The sequence below is a fragment of the Panthera onca genome, chromosome A3 (genome assembly GCF_046562875.1).
Source record: "Panthera onca isolate mPanOnc1 chromosome A3, mPanOnc1 haplotype 2, whole genome shotgun sequence".
In the NCBI taxonomy this organism is placed as follows: Eukaryota; Metazoa; Chordata; class Mammalia; order Carnivora; family Felidae; genus Panthera; species Panthera onca.
In genome coordinates, this window is record NC_138341.1 from 23,091,191 (window position 1) to 23,110,457 (window position 19,267).

Below are 19,267 nucleotides of genomic sequence, written 5' to 3' on the forward strand. Positions count from 1 at the left end.
ACTTGCCTTAGATCACATGGCTAGTTCGTGGAAGAAGAATCAGGATTCAGACCCTAGATTTCAGGCTATTCACTGCTATGCTCTACTTGTTTTTCCAGAAAAAAAAAAATCCAAAGAAAGATACCACAAAGCAAAACTTGCTGTAAGTATGTTAAAAATACATATTTATATTTAAATGATAATCTTAAAAAGTGATACAAACATATGCTGGATCACTAAGCAACCCAGTTATAACTGAGTCCTGTCACACAATTTAATGACTCCCTTTTCTTTTTGTTTATGATGGATTTCAAGTCAAAGGGAAGCCAAATACTATTATGGCACACTGAATGAATGTGGGGGGGGGGGGGTTGCAGTAGATTCAACAAAGACAAATCATGGGAAAACTGTTTCTCCATGCAGTCAAGCAGCATATAGTACAGACACGTCACATTCTCAAGGACCTCCCCTTAGCTACCATCCTCACAGTGGAAGCAGAGACATTACACAAATTCCATCTTTCTGTATCCAGCGTTACACTCTATGTTGACTCATCATTTTGAGAACCAGCTACTTGGCTGTTAAAGTGTTTTAGTCCTCACTGAGAATTGTTAACAAATAAAGTTTGTCTCCAAGTCTTCTCTTAGCTATTCTTCTTTTTTGATAATACAATGAGTAGTCATAAATATCCTTTAGAATTTTCTCATTTACCTAGTTAAAAGAAGAAGTTCTAAGAAACAGGAAGGCAGAAACCTGCTAGTTCAATCCTCCCATACGAGTAGCACATCCAGCCTGTTTACAAAAATGAAAGAATCACAAAGTTGAAGTTTATTACAACGTCAGAAAAAGTGGGAGAGCAGGAAGCAGAGAAAAAGCAGTACAAATAGAAAGCACAAAATATGAGATTATAGCAATAAATCCAAGTAATCAATTATCAGTAATCACAATAAATGTAAATGGATAAAACTGTCCTATTAAAAATACAGAAAATATTAGATTGAAAAATATTATAAGCTGTCCTGCATTAACCTGTGAGCAGCTTTGAACTTGAGAAAAAAAACTGCATAGAAATTTTGAGATCTTTAAATATCATTCAGACCGCTTTGCTTCATTGTAATCAAATACTTGGTCTTGTCAAAAGGATTCTAATAAAATGCTTTAGTGCAAAAATATATATATATATTATAAATCCTGATATACTTTTCATAAGAGGCTTGCTGAATTCTAAGGATGCAGAAGGACAGAAAATAGAAGTAATGTAAAAAGACAGAGCTGGCAAATACTAACCAAAAACAGCCAATGTGGCTATTAGTAATATCAGACAAATGAGCTTAAGGCAAAAAAGGATTAGAGATAAAGCGAGTCACTAAATTTTGATAAAAGTCTTAATTCATCAGGGATATGTAACAACTCTAAATATATATATTTAAAATTCACATAGAAAGAAGGGTGCCTGGCTGGCTCAGTCAGTGGAGCAGGTGACTCTTAACCTCGGGGTTGTGAGTTCAAGCCCCACGTTGGATGTAGAGATTACTTTAAAATAAAATAAAATAAAAATAAAAACAAATAAAGAAAATTCACATAGGAGGAGTCACTTGAAATGGTCTTAAAGGTTGAGTAGGAGTTCACTAGATAGACAAGGGGACAAAGCCAGGGAGAGGGGCATGCGAGACAGAGGAAACATCCCACACCAAAATCCAGAGATGTGGGAAAACGTAGCACGTACAGAGGTCTAAAGCATTGGATATTACATTAAGAAAGAAAAACTAAAACATTTGAAGTGGCAATGATTGCACATCCACAAAGCCTTAGTTTCTGTGACACTTTTAGTTACCAGAAAGAAAAACGGACCAAGTTCCTCTTCAGCATAAAATGAAAGCCACTAGAAAAAGAATACTACATCCATGAGGGGGGATGGGAGGAGTAAAAAGAGCTGATGGTTTCATTTTCCCGGGGCAAATCCTCCATTGCAGATTTGCAAAGCCCCAGAGTAATTCACTCCGGTGATGTCATTTTAGCCTTGGTTGGTTGCACATCCTGAACAATCATGTGACCAACACCCTTTGGCTCTCAGCGAGAGTCCTAAACAAGACAGGCAGCATTGCTCAGCCTGTGTGCTAGCAAGCTGCTTGAGTTCCTCACTTTCATAATTACAATCTGACTTGTTACATGTAATACAAAGGCGGTAAGAAAGGAGAAAGACAAACAAGCGTGGAAACTATTTCATATTAATGCCATGACCTAACACATCCATTTGATTTCAGTTGGCAAAGGAAGCAGAAGATCCAGTTTGACAAAAAAAAAGATCAAGAAAAGTTGCACAATGGGGTTCTGAGTTGGGAACATCCTTTATACATTGTCAGTTTCTACAATGACAGGTACTTTGCTCAGTCGTGAGCAAAAGTACTTCAGTGAGTGGCCAAAAGTCTTAGGAAGTAATGTGCACTTCAGAAGAAACTGCTTTTAAAATTTTCAGACAAGTTAGACAATTAGTGTCCTTTGAATCTGGATCCCATTTTTGTTGATATTTTTAACTAGGGAATCACCAAATACGCAGTGGGAATTGATACCCACCTGCCCATTTTTTATTTTGATGGTGAAACCTGGAAACTGAGGAGGAGTGGCTGGAGGGATGGGGGAGAGATTGTCTCCTTTTCTGGTGTTTTCAGAAATGTCCTTTTCTGCAAGTGAAACCTGGATTTGGCTTTAATCACAACGGAGATTATTTTCCACATCAGGGAGAGTGGAAAACAGGTCTCAAACCCTGTGCCCTATTTTGTCTCTAGCTATCTATATTTGTCCCTTGCCCCGCAAGAGCTCGTATCCCCTCTTCTCTTGTCTGCTCCTCCTTTCTTTGTTCATTCCTCCATTCTTTTCTAGCCCACAGAATGGCAGAACTTACGCAACCCAGTACTTTTTGTAGAAGCTGCTTTGTTCCAGTAATTGAGCAGGTATGTATCTGCTGCCTGCCACATGCCAGCACTGTTATAGGTGCTAGGAAGACAGCAGTGAACAAAGCAGATAACAAAGAGAACAGAAATCCTCTGCCACTGAGCTGCTTTGGAGGGCTGTCAGGGAAGGGGCTCAGAGGAATTGCACCGTGGGCTGAGATCTGAGTAATGGAAGGAGTGAGCCCAGGGGAAAATACCTGGAAAGGTGTTCTCCAGCCACAGGGAACAGCCCAATGCAAAGGCTATGAGGAGAGCATTAGCTCTGTGCATTCCAGGAAAAGGAAGGAATTCGCTGAGCCATTCCTAGGGTCTAGTCACCCACACATGAAGGCCACTTGTAGCTGCTAGGTCGCTGGGCTGGAACCATGTCAAGGAATGCCCCTGCCAAAGGTAAGAAGGTCAGATTATAAAAAGCCTCTAATTCCATTCCAAGCTGGAGGGGTGGGGAGGGAGGGTCTGTGATTCCAGAAAATCAGTGTGGCAGCCATGGCATAGAGTAGTAAGAGACTGGAACCTGAAGAGAGGAGAGAAGAGGCCTGCACGGCAGTGCAGACTCCAAAGGTGGTGGCAGAGAGCAAGAGAAAGATGGTGCCTCCCTAAGAAAGAGGGAATGGGGTGGGGAGGGTACGGGACAAGTGTCTTCAGGAGGAGGTGATCAGTGTGGATGAGGATGTGGGGGGGGTTGGAAGTATGAGATGGGAGAAATGAAAACATTTTGTCCACAGAGTTCCAGAGTTTGAGGAGAAGGAGGACAGAGAACCCTCGCAAGAGGTCTGACAAGGGAGAACATAGAACTGGACAGGAAGCGGAGCGGGAGCTTCAGGTTCACGGAGGGGTGGAGGAGACGGGTGGACCGGTGCTCACATGCACACAGGCACAGGCCCTAGCCCAGCCTGACACACACACACACATGGCAACGGCAGGTGCCTTTTCAAAGTGTGCCAGGTTGAGGGAAATGAGCTAACCGTGTCTTTCTTAGCCTTAGAGGATGGCCAAGCCTCTGTTTTTATGGACTGCGTTCGAATACCTTCTTAACATTTGTTCTCTTTCAGTAAACATAAAATCCACATACCCTCTTTTGAAATAATTTGGAATTTCAAAACCAATACAGTAACTAAAAACAAAGCAAGGTGATTTCTCAGGTCTCTTCAGGTCTCTTATACACCCTCTTCCCATGTGGTCTGTACCCTCTGACTTATGGGACTTTCCTGGAGAACCCTTGCTGAGTTGCTACAGCCTGGCAGTGTGGCCTAGTCTGCATCCCAGCCTCAGGCTGCATTCATTAACTCAAAAGGGAAAGGAAACAAGGTAACAACTTAGTGGACTGCAGACACTTGTCCTTACAAATACGTAGAGGGATTTAGTCCAGTGAAGGAGAAGGGTGCTGGGATGAAGACGAAAGCTTGCCTTGCTTCAGAGAGCAAAGCTAGACTCAGTGACTAAGTCTCAGTGACTCAGTTTCAGATTTAAGAAAAATAGTTCTCAGTGACTCAGTTTCAGATTTAAAAAAAGCAGTTCTCATTAAAGATCAGGACTTTCTGACAGTGGAAGTAGTAAACATTCAGCACAGCAGGTGAGCTGTGTTGTAAAGCAGGAGCCCGCCCTGGGTCCAAGGTCCCTTCTAACACATTTGTCCTATGAGCTGATTTCTATCTAACTACCATGAGCAAGGCACTGAGTGATGGCGTTCACAAAGACTTCTGTTCTTTCTCATCAGGAAAAGCCACTTGAAAAGAACTATCAATGGCATTAGCCATCAGAGAAATATAAATCAAAGTCACATTGAGATACCACTTTCCACCAACTAGGATGGCCAAAATCCTAAAAAAGACAGACAGTAAAAAATGTTAGCAAGGACATGGAGAACTTGGAACCTTCATGCATGGCCAGTGGGAATGTAAAATGGTGCAGCCTCTTTGGAAAACAGTCTGGCAATTCCTCAAAAGTGAAACATAGAGTCACCATATGACCCAGCAATTCCACTCCTAGGTACACACCAAAGAGAAATGAAAATTTATGTCCACACAAAAAAACTTGTATGCAAATGTTCGTAGCAGTCTGACCCATCATAGCCAAAAAGTGGAAACAATTCAAATGTCCATCAACTGATGAATGGACAAATAAAATATGGTCTATCCACACAATGGAATATTATTCAACAACAAAAAGGAATGAAATCCTGACTGACAGCTGCTATAACATGGGTGGAACTTGAAAACATTATAAGTGAAAGAAGCCAGTCACAAAGATCACATATGGTAAGATGCCAATTATACGAAATGGCTATAATAGGCAAATCTATAAAGACAAAAGTAGATTAGTGATTGTCTGGGGTCAAGGAGTGAAGGGAAAAGAGGGGGGAAATAAGGAGTGTCTACAAGTGGCAATGGGGTTTTCTTTTGGGATAATGAAAATGTTCTAAAGTTGATTGCGATGATGGTTGCACAACTCTGTGAACATACAGAAATAATTGATGTGTATACTTGAAATGGATAAAGTGTACAGTATGTGAATTATATCTCAATAAGACTGGTAACTAAAAAGAAGAAAGGAAGGAGGGAGGGAGGGAGGGAGGAAGGAAGGAAGAAAGGAAGGAATCTGATACAAAGCTCAGAATGCAAATTGATTGGTAGATCCCAGACCTGTTTAGATTCAGGCTGGCAATGCGTTGTGGAGGGAGGGGGAGGGGAGTTGAGTGGAGAGAGAAAAGAAAAGGAGAGAATGAAAAGGAAAGGGGAAAGGAAGGGAAGAGAAGGTAAAGAAGAAGAAGGAGAAAAGATAAGGAAAAAGAAAAAAAAGAACTACTCTCAGCAAAATGGGAAGTAAAGTTTGAGCACAACTGTTATTTGTAATTTGCTTGTTATAGCAGGATCTCTACCATATAAATTCATCTGCTTCTGAATTCTGACGCTGGAAGTATTTTTTAAGATGATTTCTCCCAACCCTCCAGACAGCACCATCCTGATACCCACACAACAGAGCCCCCTCACTTGTACCGCATGTCTACCCCCCACACACCAGATTGATCAGAAGGAATAGGGGAATAGGGGTGCCTCTGGCCCTTGAGATCCAGCACGCCACACTGGTCCAGGGAGCTCCCTGACCCTAAACATTTGTTCTTGAGATAACACCATCCAGGACTCCCAGAAACACTGCTGGACCTCTCTTGCTCTCTGTCTTCAAAACAAAAGAAGGTTCATGGGCTGTGTCGCTCGTGATCTTAGAAATAAAAATTGCTTTGGAAAGATTTGAGCAGTGGAAGCTCCTAGGTAAGAAAAGACAAATTAATTAAGTTGTCAAATCCTTTCTCTCAAAGAGTATGAATGCAATAGACTCTTGCATAACGAAGTATCATTACCCAGCAATGCTGAGCATCCCTATTCTTGCTTCCCTTTATCTCACAGTCCTGGTGGTACTTTGAGAATTACATTGTACTCGCAACAGTTGTACACAGGGACTGAGGACATTTTGCAACAGCAAACATTTCGTATTACTCCTCAAATATAAATATATAAATGTAGCTGTGGCACGCATGAAACAGAATGCTGATTCTTTATATTGACAACTGGGTATTAAACACTAGGATGGCAATAATTTAATATGTATATAAATGTATTTAGTAAGATTTAACAACTCTTCAGAGTTAAATTTAAAAGTTCAACTCTATTTAAACAATTTTTACTTAAAATGCTGTTGTTTTCATGTATTTTTATTTTGCCTTTTAATTTTAATAGATAATATGAATATTTTAAAATAATAACTTTTGAAAATATGCAAAGTAATTACAACTTCAAAATTTCCATTCACTTTAATTTACATTTTGGTAGAAGTATACTCAAATTTTTAAACATTTTGAGAACAATTGCACTTTGTTTTTCATCTGTTATGACTGTCAATGGAACACAAATGACATGAAAATCTTTATGTAACAGCACAATTAATGGTTTTGCTGAAATGAAGAAAATAAAACAGATGTTGTAGAATAAGTGAATGATTTGTGAATTATTTATGTCTTTTGTTACTCATACAAAATGTCGCTAGCTCATCCAAACATGTGCAAAATAACTGAATGTACTCATCTTTGGTATATTGCCAATTTTCATCATATAAAGACCAAAGCTTTGTTTTTTTGTTTTTTGTTTGTTTGTTTGTTTGTTTGTTTGTTTTAAAGACCAGAGCTTTGTAAACATTTTCGGATTTCATCATTGATTTGTCAAGACAGAAAGCTACGACACATTTTACTTAACATCTTTTAGCTTTCTTTACAACTTTTAAATGTATGGACATAGGGTATGTGGAGCTCTGTCTGCGCCCTGACCTGGCCTGCTTCTTGAGTGTTCCAAGGTACCCAGGCAAATATAAAGGATGCATTGGGGACTTCAAAGGAACGCTTGAATCTATGCCTTTCTCTCCAAAAATAAAAATAAAAATTTCAGGAATTCCATTGGGTGGTCAAAATTCTTTGAGCACACTTAAAATTCACCAGAGAGGGAAAATGAAACATGCCCCCACAACCTTGGAGATGGGGAAGGTTTATGACTCTTCCTTTGGGGTGAAGGAGTGGCGGGAAGGGAGGAAGAGGGAGAGGAAAAGCAGGAACACACTCACACTTCCCAGTGCTGGTGGCAGGGGCCATTAGGAGCCTCCCACCCCACTTCACAGTGGAGGTGAGGGGGGTGGGTGGCGGGGATTGGGACTAAGAGATAGCCTCCTGCTCAGGACTTGATTCCCAGGGAGATACCCCTCTTTGGTGCTGATCTGGGGGCTCCTCACCCTAGTGGGGGGTACTACAACCCCAAGGACACACAGGCCAGAAAGATCAAGACAGGAGTGGGATCAGAAGCTCTTTCTAGAACATGCTCAGCCTTGGGCCTGGGCCTTGCCAGCTCCTAAGACTTTTGTGCTAGGAAGAAAACCGAATCCCCTTCAGGCAAATGAAACATGAAAAGAGCCCTTTCCTCCTTGCAGAAGCAGCCCTGAGCCAGGGAGCTGAATTTGGCAAGGGGAGCCAGGCCTGGATTTTAGCCCTCCGCAGCTCCCTTGTCTGGGCACCAAGCACAGGCACAACTTGTCCCACCACACATGTGGCTCTGGCCTGGGCAGTGGCGGCCACATAGAGCGGGGAAGGTGACCTGACTTCTGGTGGCAGCACACTGGAGCAGTGATTCCGAAATTCCATTCCATGCATCCCTTGGTTCCATTGAGCTGTGTCTGACCCCCACTCCCCAAAACACACATCAGCCACAGCAGCTCGTTGTCGCCTGATATCTAGTGTAGGTTGTGTTCTTGGCTTTGGCTTTGTTTTTGTTTGAAAGAAGGGATTGTACAACTTAAAAAAATTTTTTTTCTTTACTCCAGATCTAGACCAGCCACATCATGGTCTCTGGAGGAGGGACAATGAGAGAGTGCAGTGGTGCATTTCAGGAACATCAACAGCCACTGGTTTTGGGCCCCTATAGCGACAGACGGGCTCCTCTCTTTGACCCCACAGGCACTGTCCTTTGCAGTGCCTGCAACTTAGAATTTTTTTTGGACCTTGGATGGGGAGTCTCTGTAAATCCAAATTACCACTTTTTTAAACCTTTCACATGCCAAAGTAGGCAAATTTTATACATATATATATATGTATTTTTTTTTTAATGTTTATTTATTTTTGAGAGAGAGAGAAAGAGACAGTGTGTGAGCAGGGGAGGGGTAAAGAGACGGGGAGACACAGAACCCAAGGCAGTCTCTAGGCTCTGAGCTGTCAGCACAGAGTGCAACGTGGGGCTCGAACCCACGAACCACGAGATCATGACCTGAGCTGAAGTGGGACGATCAACCAACTGAGCCACCCAGGCACCCCAACAATATATATTTTTTAAACTTCCACATTTGAAAACCCTTCTAGGTATAATCCACAGTAATATACAGCCAACACAGCAATCATGACAGTCCCTCATTTTCCTGACTAAATTTAGAAACAAACATTTTCGGAGTATGAAATTAAATAACAAAGGTCATAGGACAATGAATAATATGCCATGTGTGGTTAATTACACTTGGTTCTAAAAAAAGTCATCGTAGCCTGTACATAAAAATTGCATGTGTAGTTATTTCAGCTTGAAATGTCATAGGGTTACTTGGTTTCAAAGAGAAAATGGAAAAGCACAAAGATATTTACATAATACTGATAAAAAATACTTCTTAAGAGAATGTAATGTTTAATTCTTTATTGCTTCCCTTTGTCCTGTGGCTGACTTATAAATATGCAATGCACAATTCTTTGTGTCATTAAAATTAAGGGTTCATAGTATTTTCAGTCTTTTCAGAGAAAAGAACCAAATAATTTAGATACAGAAAAGATATGATTGTTTCCCAGCAGTTACCAAATCTGACGAACCATTGTAATCATAAAGTAGATAGAATTACATTTAATCTTTTTCCACGAGGAGATAACCTGTACTTTTAACTTCCAACAATGCTGTTTTGATGTTCCCTTAATACCTCAGGTTTCAAAAGTGAAACATGTCTGAGATCCTTGAATGAAAATCACTTGTCTGCCCAATTTTTATTCTTGCCATAATTAAAGCAGGAGACTTCACTGTGAATGAACTCATTCTAATACTCGAATAAGACAAAATAAGCAAGCCACATTGTTAGTAGCAACAATAGAAGTGATAGCTCTGGGCAGTCTAGCAAAAGCTAATGTGACTTGGGGTGTTCACCCAGAAAAAGACACACACTGAGGTCAAGATCACCATTGCTTTTTTGGGTGATTTTGCCCCACCATTGCCTAAGAGATCAGAGAAGGATTTTCCCTCTCTATTTGTGTTTCCTATCGCCCTAGGATTTACACTTTTGCTCCTTCTGATTGGTTTAGCAAACATTATTGAATACTTATGAAGTGCTACACACTGTGCTAAGCATTAGGAATTCAAAGATGAAAAAAAAAAAAAATACAGTCCCTGTGGTCAAGGAGCCCAGTTTAGAGGATTCAGTGGGGATACTGGGGATACTCAGTGGGAATACTTTGAGATCAGAGGAGGGATTCAGTTTCTCCATCCGGATATCTTCTCTAGGGTCCATTCAAACTCTAAAATGTACATGATTCTACTTGATGACTCTGGGTTTCATATTATTTCAGATAAGGTGTTTAATAGCTATACTGATACAGCCACAGTACTTCTAGAATGCTGATGCCAGGATCAGCCCTAGTGTTTTCCAGGTTCCTCTTAAAGTTTTCCTGGTGTTATTACCCTACCTAAAGCCCCACAGTTACCTTTTGCTCCTGGCAGGAGGGGTGTTGATACGAGCATGTTTTGCAGGTGCAATGCACCTTCAATTCACCTTCATTTCGTGGAGAATAGTTTTGTCATTTTATTCAAGTTACTTACTTGCCACAGATTGAAATTCTAAACGAATTTACTTGTCTTCATTCCTTTCAGAATAAATACAAGTCTGACACACTCCCCTCTCCTATTTTAGAAGAGAGAGGCCTTAAAATGGTTCTATCTTGTGATTTATCGGGCGGCTTCTTGCCAGTGAATGAGACTGATCCCAGCCACAGTCTCTTGGTTTTGCATCATCCAAACTTGTGGGGTTTGCTGATTCAGGAATCATTCTGTTCTTTATAGCTCTTCTGTTGGCTGCTTCTAAATAAGGAGAACCATTCTCCAGCTTGAGTTATAAAACTCATGTTTGTTTTGGTTTGGTTCGGCTTTTTAAATTTTATTTGAAGAGGTGTCAAGAAGATCCAAAGCAACAGAAGATGAATTGTAGATCATTGGATGTCAACTGGGGGTAAGGAGGGGTAAGAGTTTTTTCAAACTACATAGCTTGAAAATCTGCTTCCACTCATCCTATCCATTGCAGCATTTGAGAATCACGGCAGTAGAGTGACAACAGATTAGAACGCGGAACCCAGGTTCCATTTACGTTTCTGCCACCAACTCCCCAAATGCTCTGTGATCCTGGTTTACCCTCTGGTCAATTACACTTATATGTTCATCTGCATATTTTGAATTTGATAAATCACCTACCTACCTCTTCTTACTCAGATTTCATGCTCTACATGCAGAATTTATTTATAGATTCCAGAGGGGAGGTGGGTAGGGAAATGGGCAAAAGGGTGAAAGGAAGTAGGAGGTACAGGCTTCCAGTTATGGAATGAATAAGTCACAGGGATAAAAAGTACAGCATAGAGAATTAAAAAAAAATATAAAGTGATTTAAGTTCCCAAGAATAAAATATATAATGAAAAAGCTATCATGGAAAAAAATATATTTAGACTGTCCCTATACTTAACCCCAAACAGAAAAGTCGATTAATTAAATCTTGTCCCCCCTTCCCCATCAAGGAAAGAGATATTCTATCGTGTTTTTTTTTTTTTTAATATTTATCTTATGTTTGAGAGAGAGGGAGAAAGCGTGTGCATGAGCAGCGGAGGGGCAGAGAGAGAGGGTGAGAGAGAATCCCAAGCAGGCTCATTGCCACCAGTGCAGAGCTTGACATAGAGTTCGATCTCATGACCCAAGCTGAAATCAAGAGTTGGACGGTTAACCGACTGAGCCACCCAGGCACGCAGTATAGATATTCAATTGTAGCTGGAGGATTGTGTTTCAACATGATGTCCGTTCATTCATTGGGGTGCAATTGAGGTGTGTTATCCAAGCTTGGGGGGGGGGGGGCAGATCCCTTTACCCAGATAAATAGTAGAGAACTGACAGAACCCAGCAGAGCCAATCAGTTACAGATCCACAAAAGGGTGAGTGTGTAGCTTTGAGACCTTTATAAGATGTCTCAGAGATCCCTTGGATTTGATATTTTCCACCAATTAATTACCTGAGCTCATCACATTCCTGGCCAAGGGCACTTTCTCCTTAGTTTTCTCTAGAAAACCTCATCTTGCTCTTACCCACCCCACCTTTAATTCTGGTAACCCTAGTTCTCCCAAGTGTTCTAGGAGGCAACAGTTCTTCTCTGGCCCCTCCAGTCCACATTCCCTTTCTGGGCTCACTTGTCTCCTCAATGAGCAAAATCTGATGTGTTCATTATCTGGTCCTTTACAGGAAAAGTTTGTCACCCCAGGAACCAGAATGTGGCACTTGTGGCTCCTCTGTTAAAGCCTTGCAGTTCTTGAGGATGTGTCCAGCTGGAATACACTCCTGGCCTCTCATCTTTCTGTCACTCAATATCTCCTTGGAACATGAGTTATAGCACTGGTGAATTCGAGAGAAAGAACCGAGCTTAGGTCAGCCCTTGTCTTCTCAGAGCCAGCCTGTCACGGGCAGTATAAACTCTGGTCCATTCTCTGCCATGCGGTATGGAGCCAACATAAGTCACTCTGCACTCAAACTTTATCTGAGGGGTAGACTCACACTAATCCAAGTTCACAGAGACTGCTGTATAGCCAGAATTAAAGTGTATTCCATTTTGGGGGTGCCAGGCAGGCTCAGTCGGTAGAGCGTAGGACCCTTGATCTCAAGGTTGTGAGTTCAAGACCCACATTGGGCCTGGAACTTACTTTAAAAAATAATAATAATAAATAAAGTGTATTCCATTTTAATGATAAATGCAACCAGCTATCAGATGGACCCTCATATCAGCAGATCCCTGTGGACAGGGAGCAAACTCATTTAAATTTTGTACTTAGAGCATGAACTCTGAATAAGGAGAGGTAGGTAGATGATCTATCATTTGCCACAGACACCTGAGAGCTCAAGTCCTTGGGCCAAGGCTCCTTTTCCCCTAACCCCTGAACAGAATTTGGGAAGGTACTCGCAACTTCTGGCTTCTTAGGCTTAGATTTTCCATGATAGGCTGGTAGCATCTCTGCTCACCATCTCTATTCATCCAGGCTTTCTCCAAACAGGTGATTAGCTTTATACTTTTTAAATTAACAGTTACATTCTGGTGCTTGCCATCCTTGAGATTATTCCCATGTCACCTTGGCTGTAGTTATAGGTGTTTCCAAAGTCTCCAGTTACACACTGGTTACCTATCATTTACTCCTTCAGTCAATTTATAATCTGTGTGTGTGTGTGTGTGTGTGTGTGTGTGTGTGTGTGTGTGTATTACTGATTTAAATTTAAAAAAAAATTTAATGTTTATTTTTGAGAAAGAGACAGACAGAGCATGCATGGGGGAGGGGCAGAGAGAGAGGTAGACACAGAATCCGAAGCAAGCTCAAGACTCTGAGGTGTCAGCACAGAGCCCAACACAGGGCTCGAACCCACAAATAGAGAGATCATGACCTGAGCCGAAACCAAATGCTTAACCAACTGAACCACCCAGGCGCCCCATGTGTTTTACTGATTTAACTTTTAGAAGGCACCCTCATTTCCTATTTATATGGGAAGATACTTTACTATTCCCCCATTGATTGCCAACAAGGTATCTTTGAGCTCTTTGGAAAGAAAGCCTTTTAGTATAACTGTTTTTATTATACTTTGAAACTTAACCTCCTGAATTCAAGCACCGAAGCAGTTTTTTCTGATTTCTTTATATTGTAGTAATTGTATTAACTACTTATTGTAATAACTACTGAGACTGAGCTAATGATGACAAATATCTAGCAAAGACTCTCAGGGTAACTCATCTGTTTTTTTTAAATCTGTTAAATAGTCTTATACAATAAAGTCAACACATCTTTAAGATCTTTAATTTATTTCCAAGGGAAGTAGATAAAAATATTTCACTCTTAAGCAAATAAATAGCCAAGTGGACACCCCTGACAATCAGAATCAGCCTCAGATCAGACATGGCTCTCCCCACTGTCTTCCTTTTTTTCCTCCCAAAACATCTCTCCTGTGTTAGGCATAGTTTTGAGCACTATGGATATAAAAGTGAAAATATGATCTAGAATCTAGAAATCTAGATCTAGAAAATATGATTCTAGCACTATGGATATAAAAGTGAAAATATGATCTAGAATCTAGAAATCTAGATCTAGAAAATATGATTCTAGAAAATAGAAGATTCTTGACCCAATGGGGCTTACATCTAGTTGAGGGAGACAGACTATAAAAAAACAAATAAACAAGAAAAATATCAACAACCGATAAGTGCTGTACAGAGAATAAGACCAAGTAATGTAATAGTGACTGCTTTAGAGGGGTTAGCAGTGAAGGCCTCTCTGAAGGGCCATGTTAAAGCTGAGACCTGAGAGACAGAGGAGCCAATCATAGCAAGAAGTGGGTAAAGAACATCACAGGTTAAGGGACAAAGGGGGTGGAACAAGTTTGGTGAGTGTGGGAAGAGAAAGGTAGTAGAGCTGGAGTGTGGCCAGCAAGGAGGCGGGTGGCAATAAGTCTTATCCAGAGCATAGGATGTGGAAAGTATGCAGGAGCAAATACCTTGATGATTTCCTCATGGAGAGGGACCATGGAAACTATAATTGCTTTACACTGCCTCATGTTTTTGCTCTATTTTAAAAATATATCACAATACTCTGGTTTCTCTTCAGATCGTATAAATCTTTCGCCTTTTAAAAATATATCATAAGGAAAAGTGGGTGTATAATATGGGTTGGTTCAGTCTCCACAGTATTGTCTCTGGCCAAACTCATTTGTGTGTCTTTTCCAGATTTACCAGGTGATACGTGTTCCAAATCTGAAAAATGACATTTGAGCAGAGCGAAAGGACAAGGATGTAGAAAATTCATCATCATGCCCTTCAGTATCTCAGAGGTCATGCGTGTTTAAAAGCCAAGGATAGAAGAGCATATGAATGATTTCTGAGGAATTGCAAGATGAAAGCCATATGAATGACTTTTTGTGAATTGTTTTGTTAAACTTGATAAACTTACCCTTTTGAAGAGTTGGATGTGTCAACATTCTCAGTCTCAAAATGAATCTTCCAGCTTAGTGATGTGTGTGTGTTAAGGAAAAGATAAATAAGGCTTCAAAAGGTATGTTGGCCCTGAGGTTTACAGATTCATAAACTATTATTCTCAGTTCATTCAGGAGAGAATTGATTCACATTAATTAGAGTTATAATAGGTTGATTAAAAAAGTACAACCAAAGAAAGAGAGAGGGAGAGAGAGAGAGAAACAAACCATGAGATGATAGAGAACAAATGGAAGGTTGATGGAAGGGAGGTGGGTGGGGAATGGGCTAGATGGGTGATGAGTATTAAGGAGGGCACTTGTGATGAGCACTGGGTATTATATGTAAGTGATGAACTCTACTCCTGAAACTAATATTACACTGTATGTTAACTAACTGGAATTTAAATAAAAATTTGAAAGTAAGATTAAAAAATAAATTACAACACCATTTATTTACTAACTGTGAGAGTTAGAAATTCATGTCTGTTGGTCAACACATACTCTTCCTGGCAGGAAAATCTGTTAAGAAATCAAATTAAAGTCAGAAAGGTTAAATGTCAAATATGGAAAATGAACGAATCAAGTTGGGTGTTTTGAAGGGCTATTTTCATTAAGCAATGGCAGCCTGGTACAGTCTTTTTTTACTATAAGGACATATAGTCCGAGCTGGGCAAATGATCTACTATTCAGCTAGACGGGGAAGGCCAGGACTGGAGAAACACTGGAAAAGGCTGACTCCCAGCCTCTCATTTGTCTAAGTCTGGGCCACTATTTCAAAGGATGCTCAAGGCCACCTACAGTAAATCTGCATTGGGAGTTTATTAGAAATGTATTTTTCCAGGCCCTATCCCACACTTCTGAATCAAAATCTCTGGTCTTGGGTTTGGAATATTCATTTTAACTAGCTTTCCAGGGAACCGTAAGCACACTGATTTTTTGTTTTTGTTTTTGTTTGTTTGTTTTTGTTTTTTAGCACACTGATGTTTTGGAAACACTGCTAGCTGCAAAGCTATATAACCTTAGGCAAGTTAGTTACTTAAATTCACCAAGCCTCAGTTTATTTGTCTGTAAAATAGAGGTGATAACAGGTCTTATCTTCTAGGACTATTGCCCAGATCAAGTGAGTCAAGACAGGCAAAGCTCTTAGAACAGTGTCTGGCACCTAGTAAGCCCTCAATACATGCTTGCTGTTATTATTATCACCGTCATTGTTACCATCTTCACTGTCATTATTCAGCCCACTACATTCCTGTTTGATCACAGACTTAAGTTTTTTAATCAAGCAAAGCCAAGTTTACTGGCTATGGTGTTTAAGGACAATTGTGCTCTTGACAGAGTCTTAGTAGTATCTCCCAGATTGTTTTTCATAGATGAGATTTCAGGGTTTCTGCTTCTTAAGGATGGAAAAGATAGTATCCTAAGCCATTTCAAATCATGCAGCAGGATGGATTCTTTTGGGGGAAGGTTTCTCATGGCATCCACAGTGTTTGACTTAAAGCTTGTATTTGATCTCAGAGTTTGGCATATCCTAGCCCTGTCTTAAAAGTTCAATTCCATCTTCCTTTGGGGCTAACATTTCTGCCTACTGGTAACAGCAACATCCCAACTTGTTTCAAGTCATCTCCCTAAATGGGGTCACTTGTTATGAATTACTGTCGTATTTACACTGTCCTTTAACAAATCAACAAAATATAGAAAGAGATTCCTCCTGAGTCATATGGGCTGAGTGACCGCGATTGCGATCAGACGAGATAGAATCTTGGAGACACCACGCTGGCACCTTGGAAGCCCAGTACCACGTACTATTTTTGCAACTTGTCATAGTTTGTAAATGAAACCTAGCATGGCACCATTCCTATCAACTCTCTCTTCATCTGAATACTTCAGAGCCGGTTATAAACATTAATTAAGCTGCAAAACATCCCTGTGACACGGATAATTACTAGTCGTTCCTGCATTTGAGATGGGCACATTAAAGGAAGAGGTTAAACAAAGTCAATTCTTCAGGTTAAGCTGATTCAGCAGCAAAACCATTCAGGGAGCTTCTCATCATTACGATCTCAATAGCTCTGCAACTGATTTCCTCAAACTTAAGCCTAACATTTAACACTGAGCTGTACACAGGGCGCGTGGGTGGCTCAGTTGGTTAATCGTCCTACTTCTGCTCAGGTCATGATCTCACGGTTCCGTTCGTGGGTTGGTGGGTTCATGGGTTCGAGCCCTGTGTTGGGTTCTGTGCTGACAGCTCAGAGCCTGGAGCCTGCTTTGGATTGTGTCTCCCTCTTTCTCTGCCCCTCCCTAGCTCTCTCTCTCTCTCTCAAAAATAAATAAACATTAAAAAAGTTGTTTTAAAAAACTGAGTTGTAGACAGATGAATACATCTTTTCCAAAACAGAAATTAAAAGTCTAACCTGGTGAAGAGCAAAGAAAGGCATACCCTGGGTTAGCTACTCTGACTTCCTTTATGTGCAATCTGCTTACAGCGCTGGACCTCTCCCCCTTCTAATCAGGATGGGTTCTTGTTCCTCCCTTTCATTTCCACTCCGCAGTAAACTGAGCCTACACTCTGCTGTTGGTCTGCAGCGGAAGAAACAGCCAGTTGCTGATGACAAATAAGGCCTAAACAGCCTGCTAGGAGAGCCACTCCTACCACACCCTGGAGGCTCCACTTGACTCCACCCCATTTCACTCTCGTGCTGGGTCTGCTAAACATTGTCCAGCTCCCGGGTCACAGGCTGGCAAGACCCTGAGCTATTTTTAGCTGGGTCCAGGGCTCAAGGCACTAAATCTGGATAGGTAGCTGAGATTCAGCTCTAGCTTTTTAAAAATAACTTCTATTTTTCCTCTCCTTACAATTTATCATGACTTCACTTTAGACTTTTTGGAAAATATAGCTGAGAAAAAGGTGAGAACATTTAGAACACATAGCAAAAAGAAGAAAATTAAAATGTCCTGTAATACTCTTTATTGAAGTGTAATATATACATAAAGAGTAAGGCATACTGATCTTTCATATGCATACTGATACATTTTTCTCTCTTTTTTAAAGTTTATTTATTTTGAGAGAGAGAAAGCACGCAAGCAGGGAAAGGGCAGAGAGAGAGGGAGAGAGAGGATCCCAAGCAGGCTCCAAGCTGCCAGAGCAGAGCCCAACTCGGAGCTCCAGCTCACCAACTGAGAGATCATGACCTGAGCAGAAAACAAGAATCGGTTGCTTAACTGCTTAACCGACTGAGCCACCCAGGTGCCCTGGTACGTTTTTACGTAAGTTCATACTTGTTTCACCACCACCTCGGCATCATAAAGGACACTCCAGCACTCCAGAAAATTCTTAACTTGCCACTTACCAGTCAGTATCCCTGAACCCCATAGGTAAACTATATTGACTTGTATTACTTTTGATTAGCTTTACCTCTTTTTGAATTTCATATAAATGGAATCATACAGTAAATACTTTTTGTCTTCCTTTTTTCATTCATTATAATATCTTTGAGGTGCATCTGTATTACTACATGTAGCAGTGGATGGACTTTTTGTTTGTTTTTACTGTATAAAATTCCACCATGTTAGTATACTATAATTTATCAGTTCCCTTGTTGAAGGATATTTAGCTTGTTTCCAAATTTTTATTATTAAAAATAAAACTGCCGTGGACATTTTGTCCATATATTTTAGAAATCACACGTACTCACTTCTGTTGGGTATAATCCAGGAATGGAATTACTAAGTCATTGGATAGTCAGATCTGGCTTTTGTAGATGTGCCAGTTTTCTAAACTGATTGTACCATTTTATGGTCCCATCAGCAACGTGTGAGAGTTCCAATATATACCCTCACCAGCACTTGATAGTCTTAGTTTTTTTAATTTTAGCCATTCTGAAGAGTGTGACTTGATACCTTATTATGGTTTTCATTTGCATTTCTCCAATGACTGATGAAGTTGAGCACTTTGTCAGAAAGTTATGTGACATCCTCTTTTGTGAAATGCTTGTTCAAATCTTTTGCCCATTTTTAAATTGGGTTGTTTGCCTTTTTCTTTTCTTTTTTTTCTTTTCAAATCTTTTGCCCACTTTTTAAATTGGGTTTTTTGCCTTTTTCTTCTTTTCCTCCTCCTCCTCCTCTTCTTCTTCTTCTTCTTCTTCTTCTTCTTCTTCTTCTTCTTTTATTTAGAGAGAGAGAGTGCAAGTGGCAAAGAGGGGCAGCAGGAGAGAGAATCTTAAGCAGTCTCCATGTTCAGTACAGAGTCCAACACAGGACTTGATCCGACAACCCTGGGATCATGACCTGAGCTGAAATCAAGAGTCAGATGCTCAACTGACTGAGCCACCAAGGTGCCCCTTGTTTGCCTTTTTCTTATTGGTTTATAGAATTCAAGTTCTTTGTTGGATTTATGTATACTATATATGTTCATATGTATATATAATTTATCATTTCTCTTTATATATTCTCTCTCTATATGTATATTCTCTTGCTCTCTCTCTCTATATATATACACACACGTATATATATGTATACATATATACACAT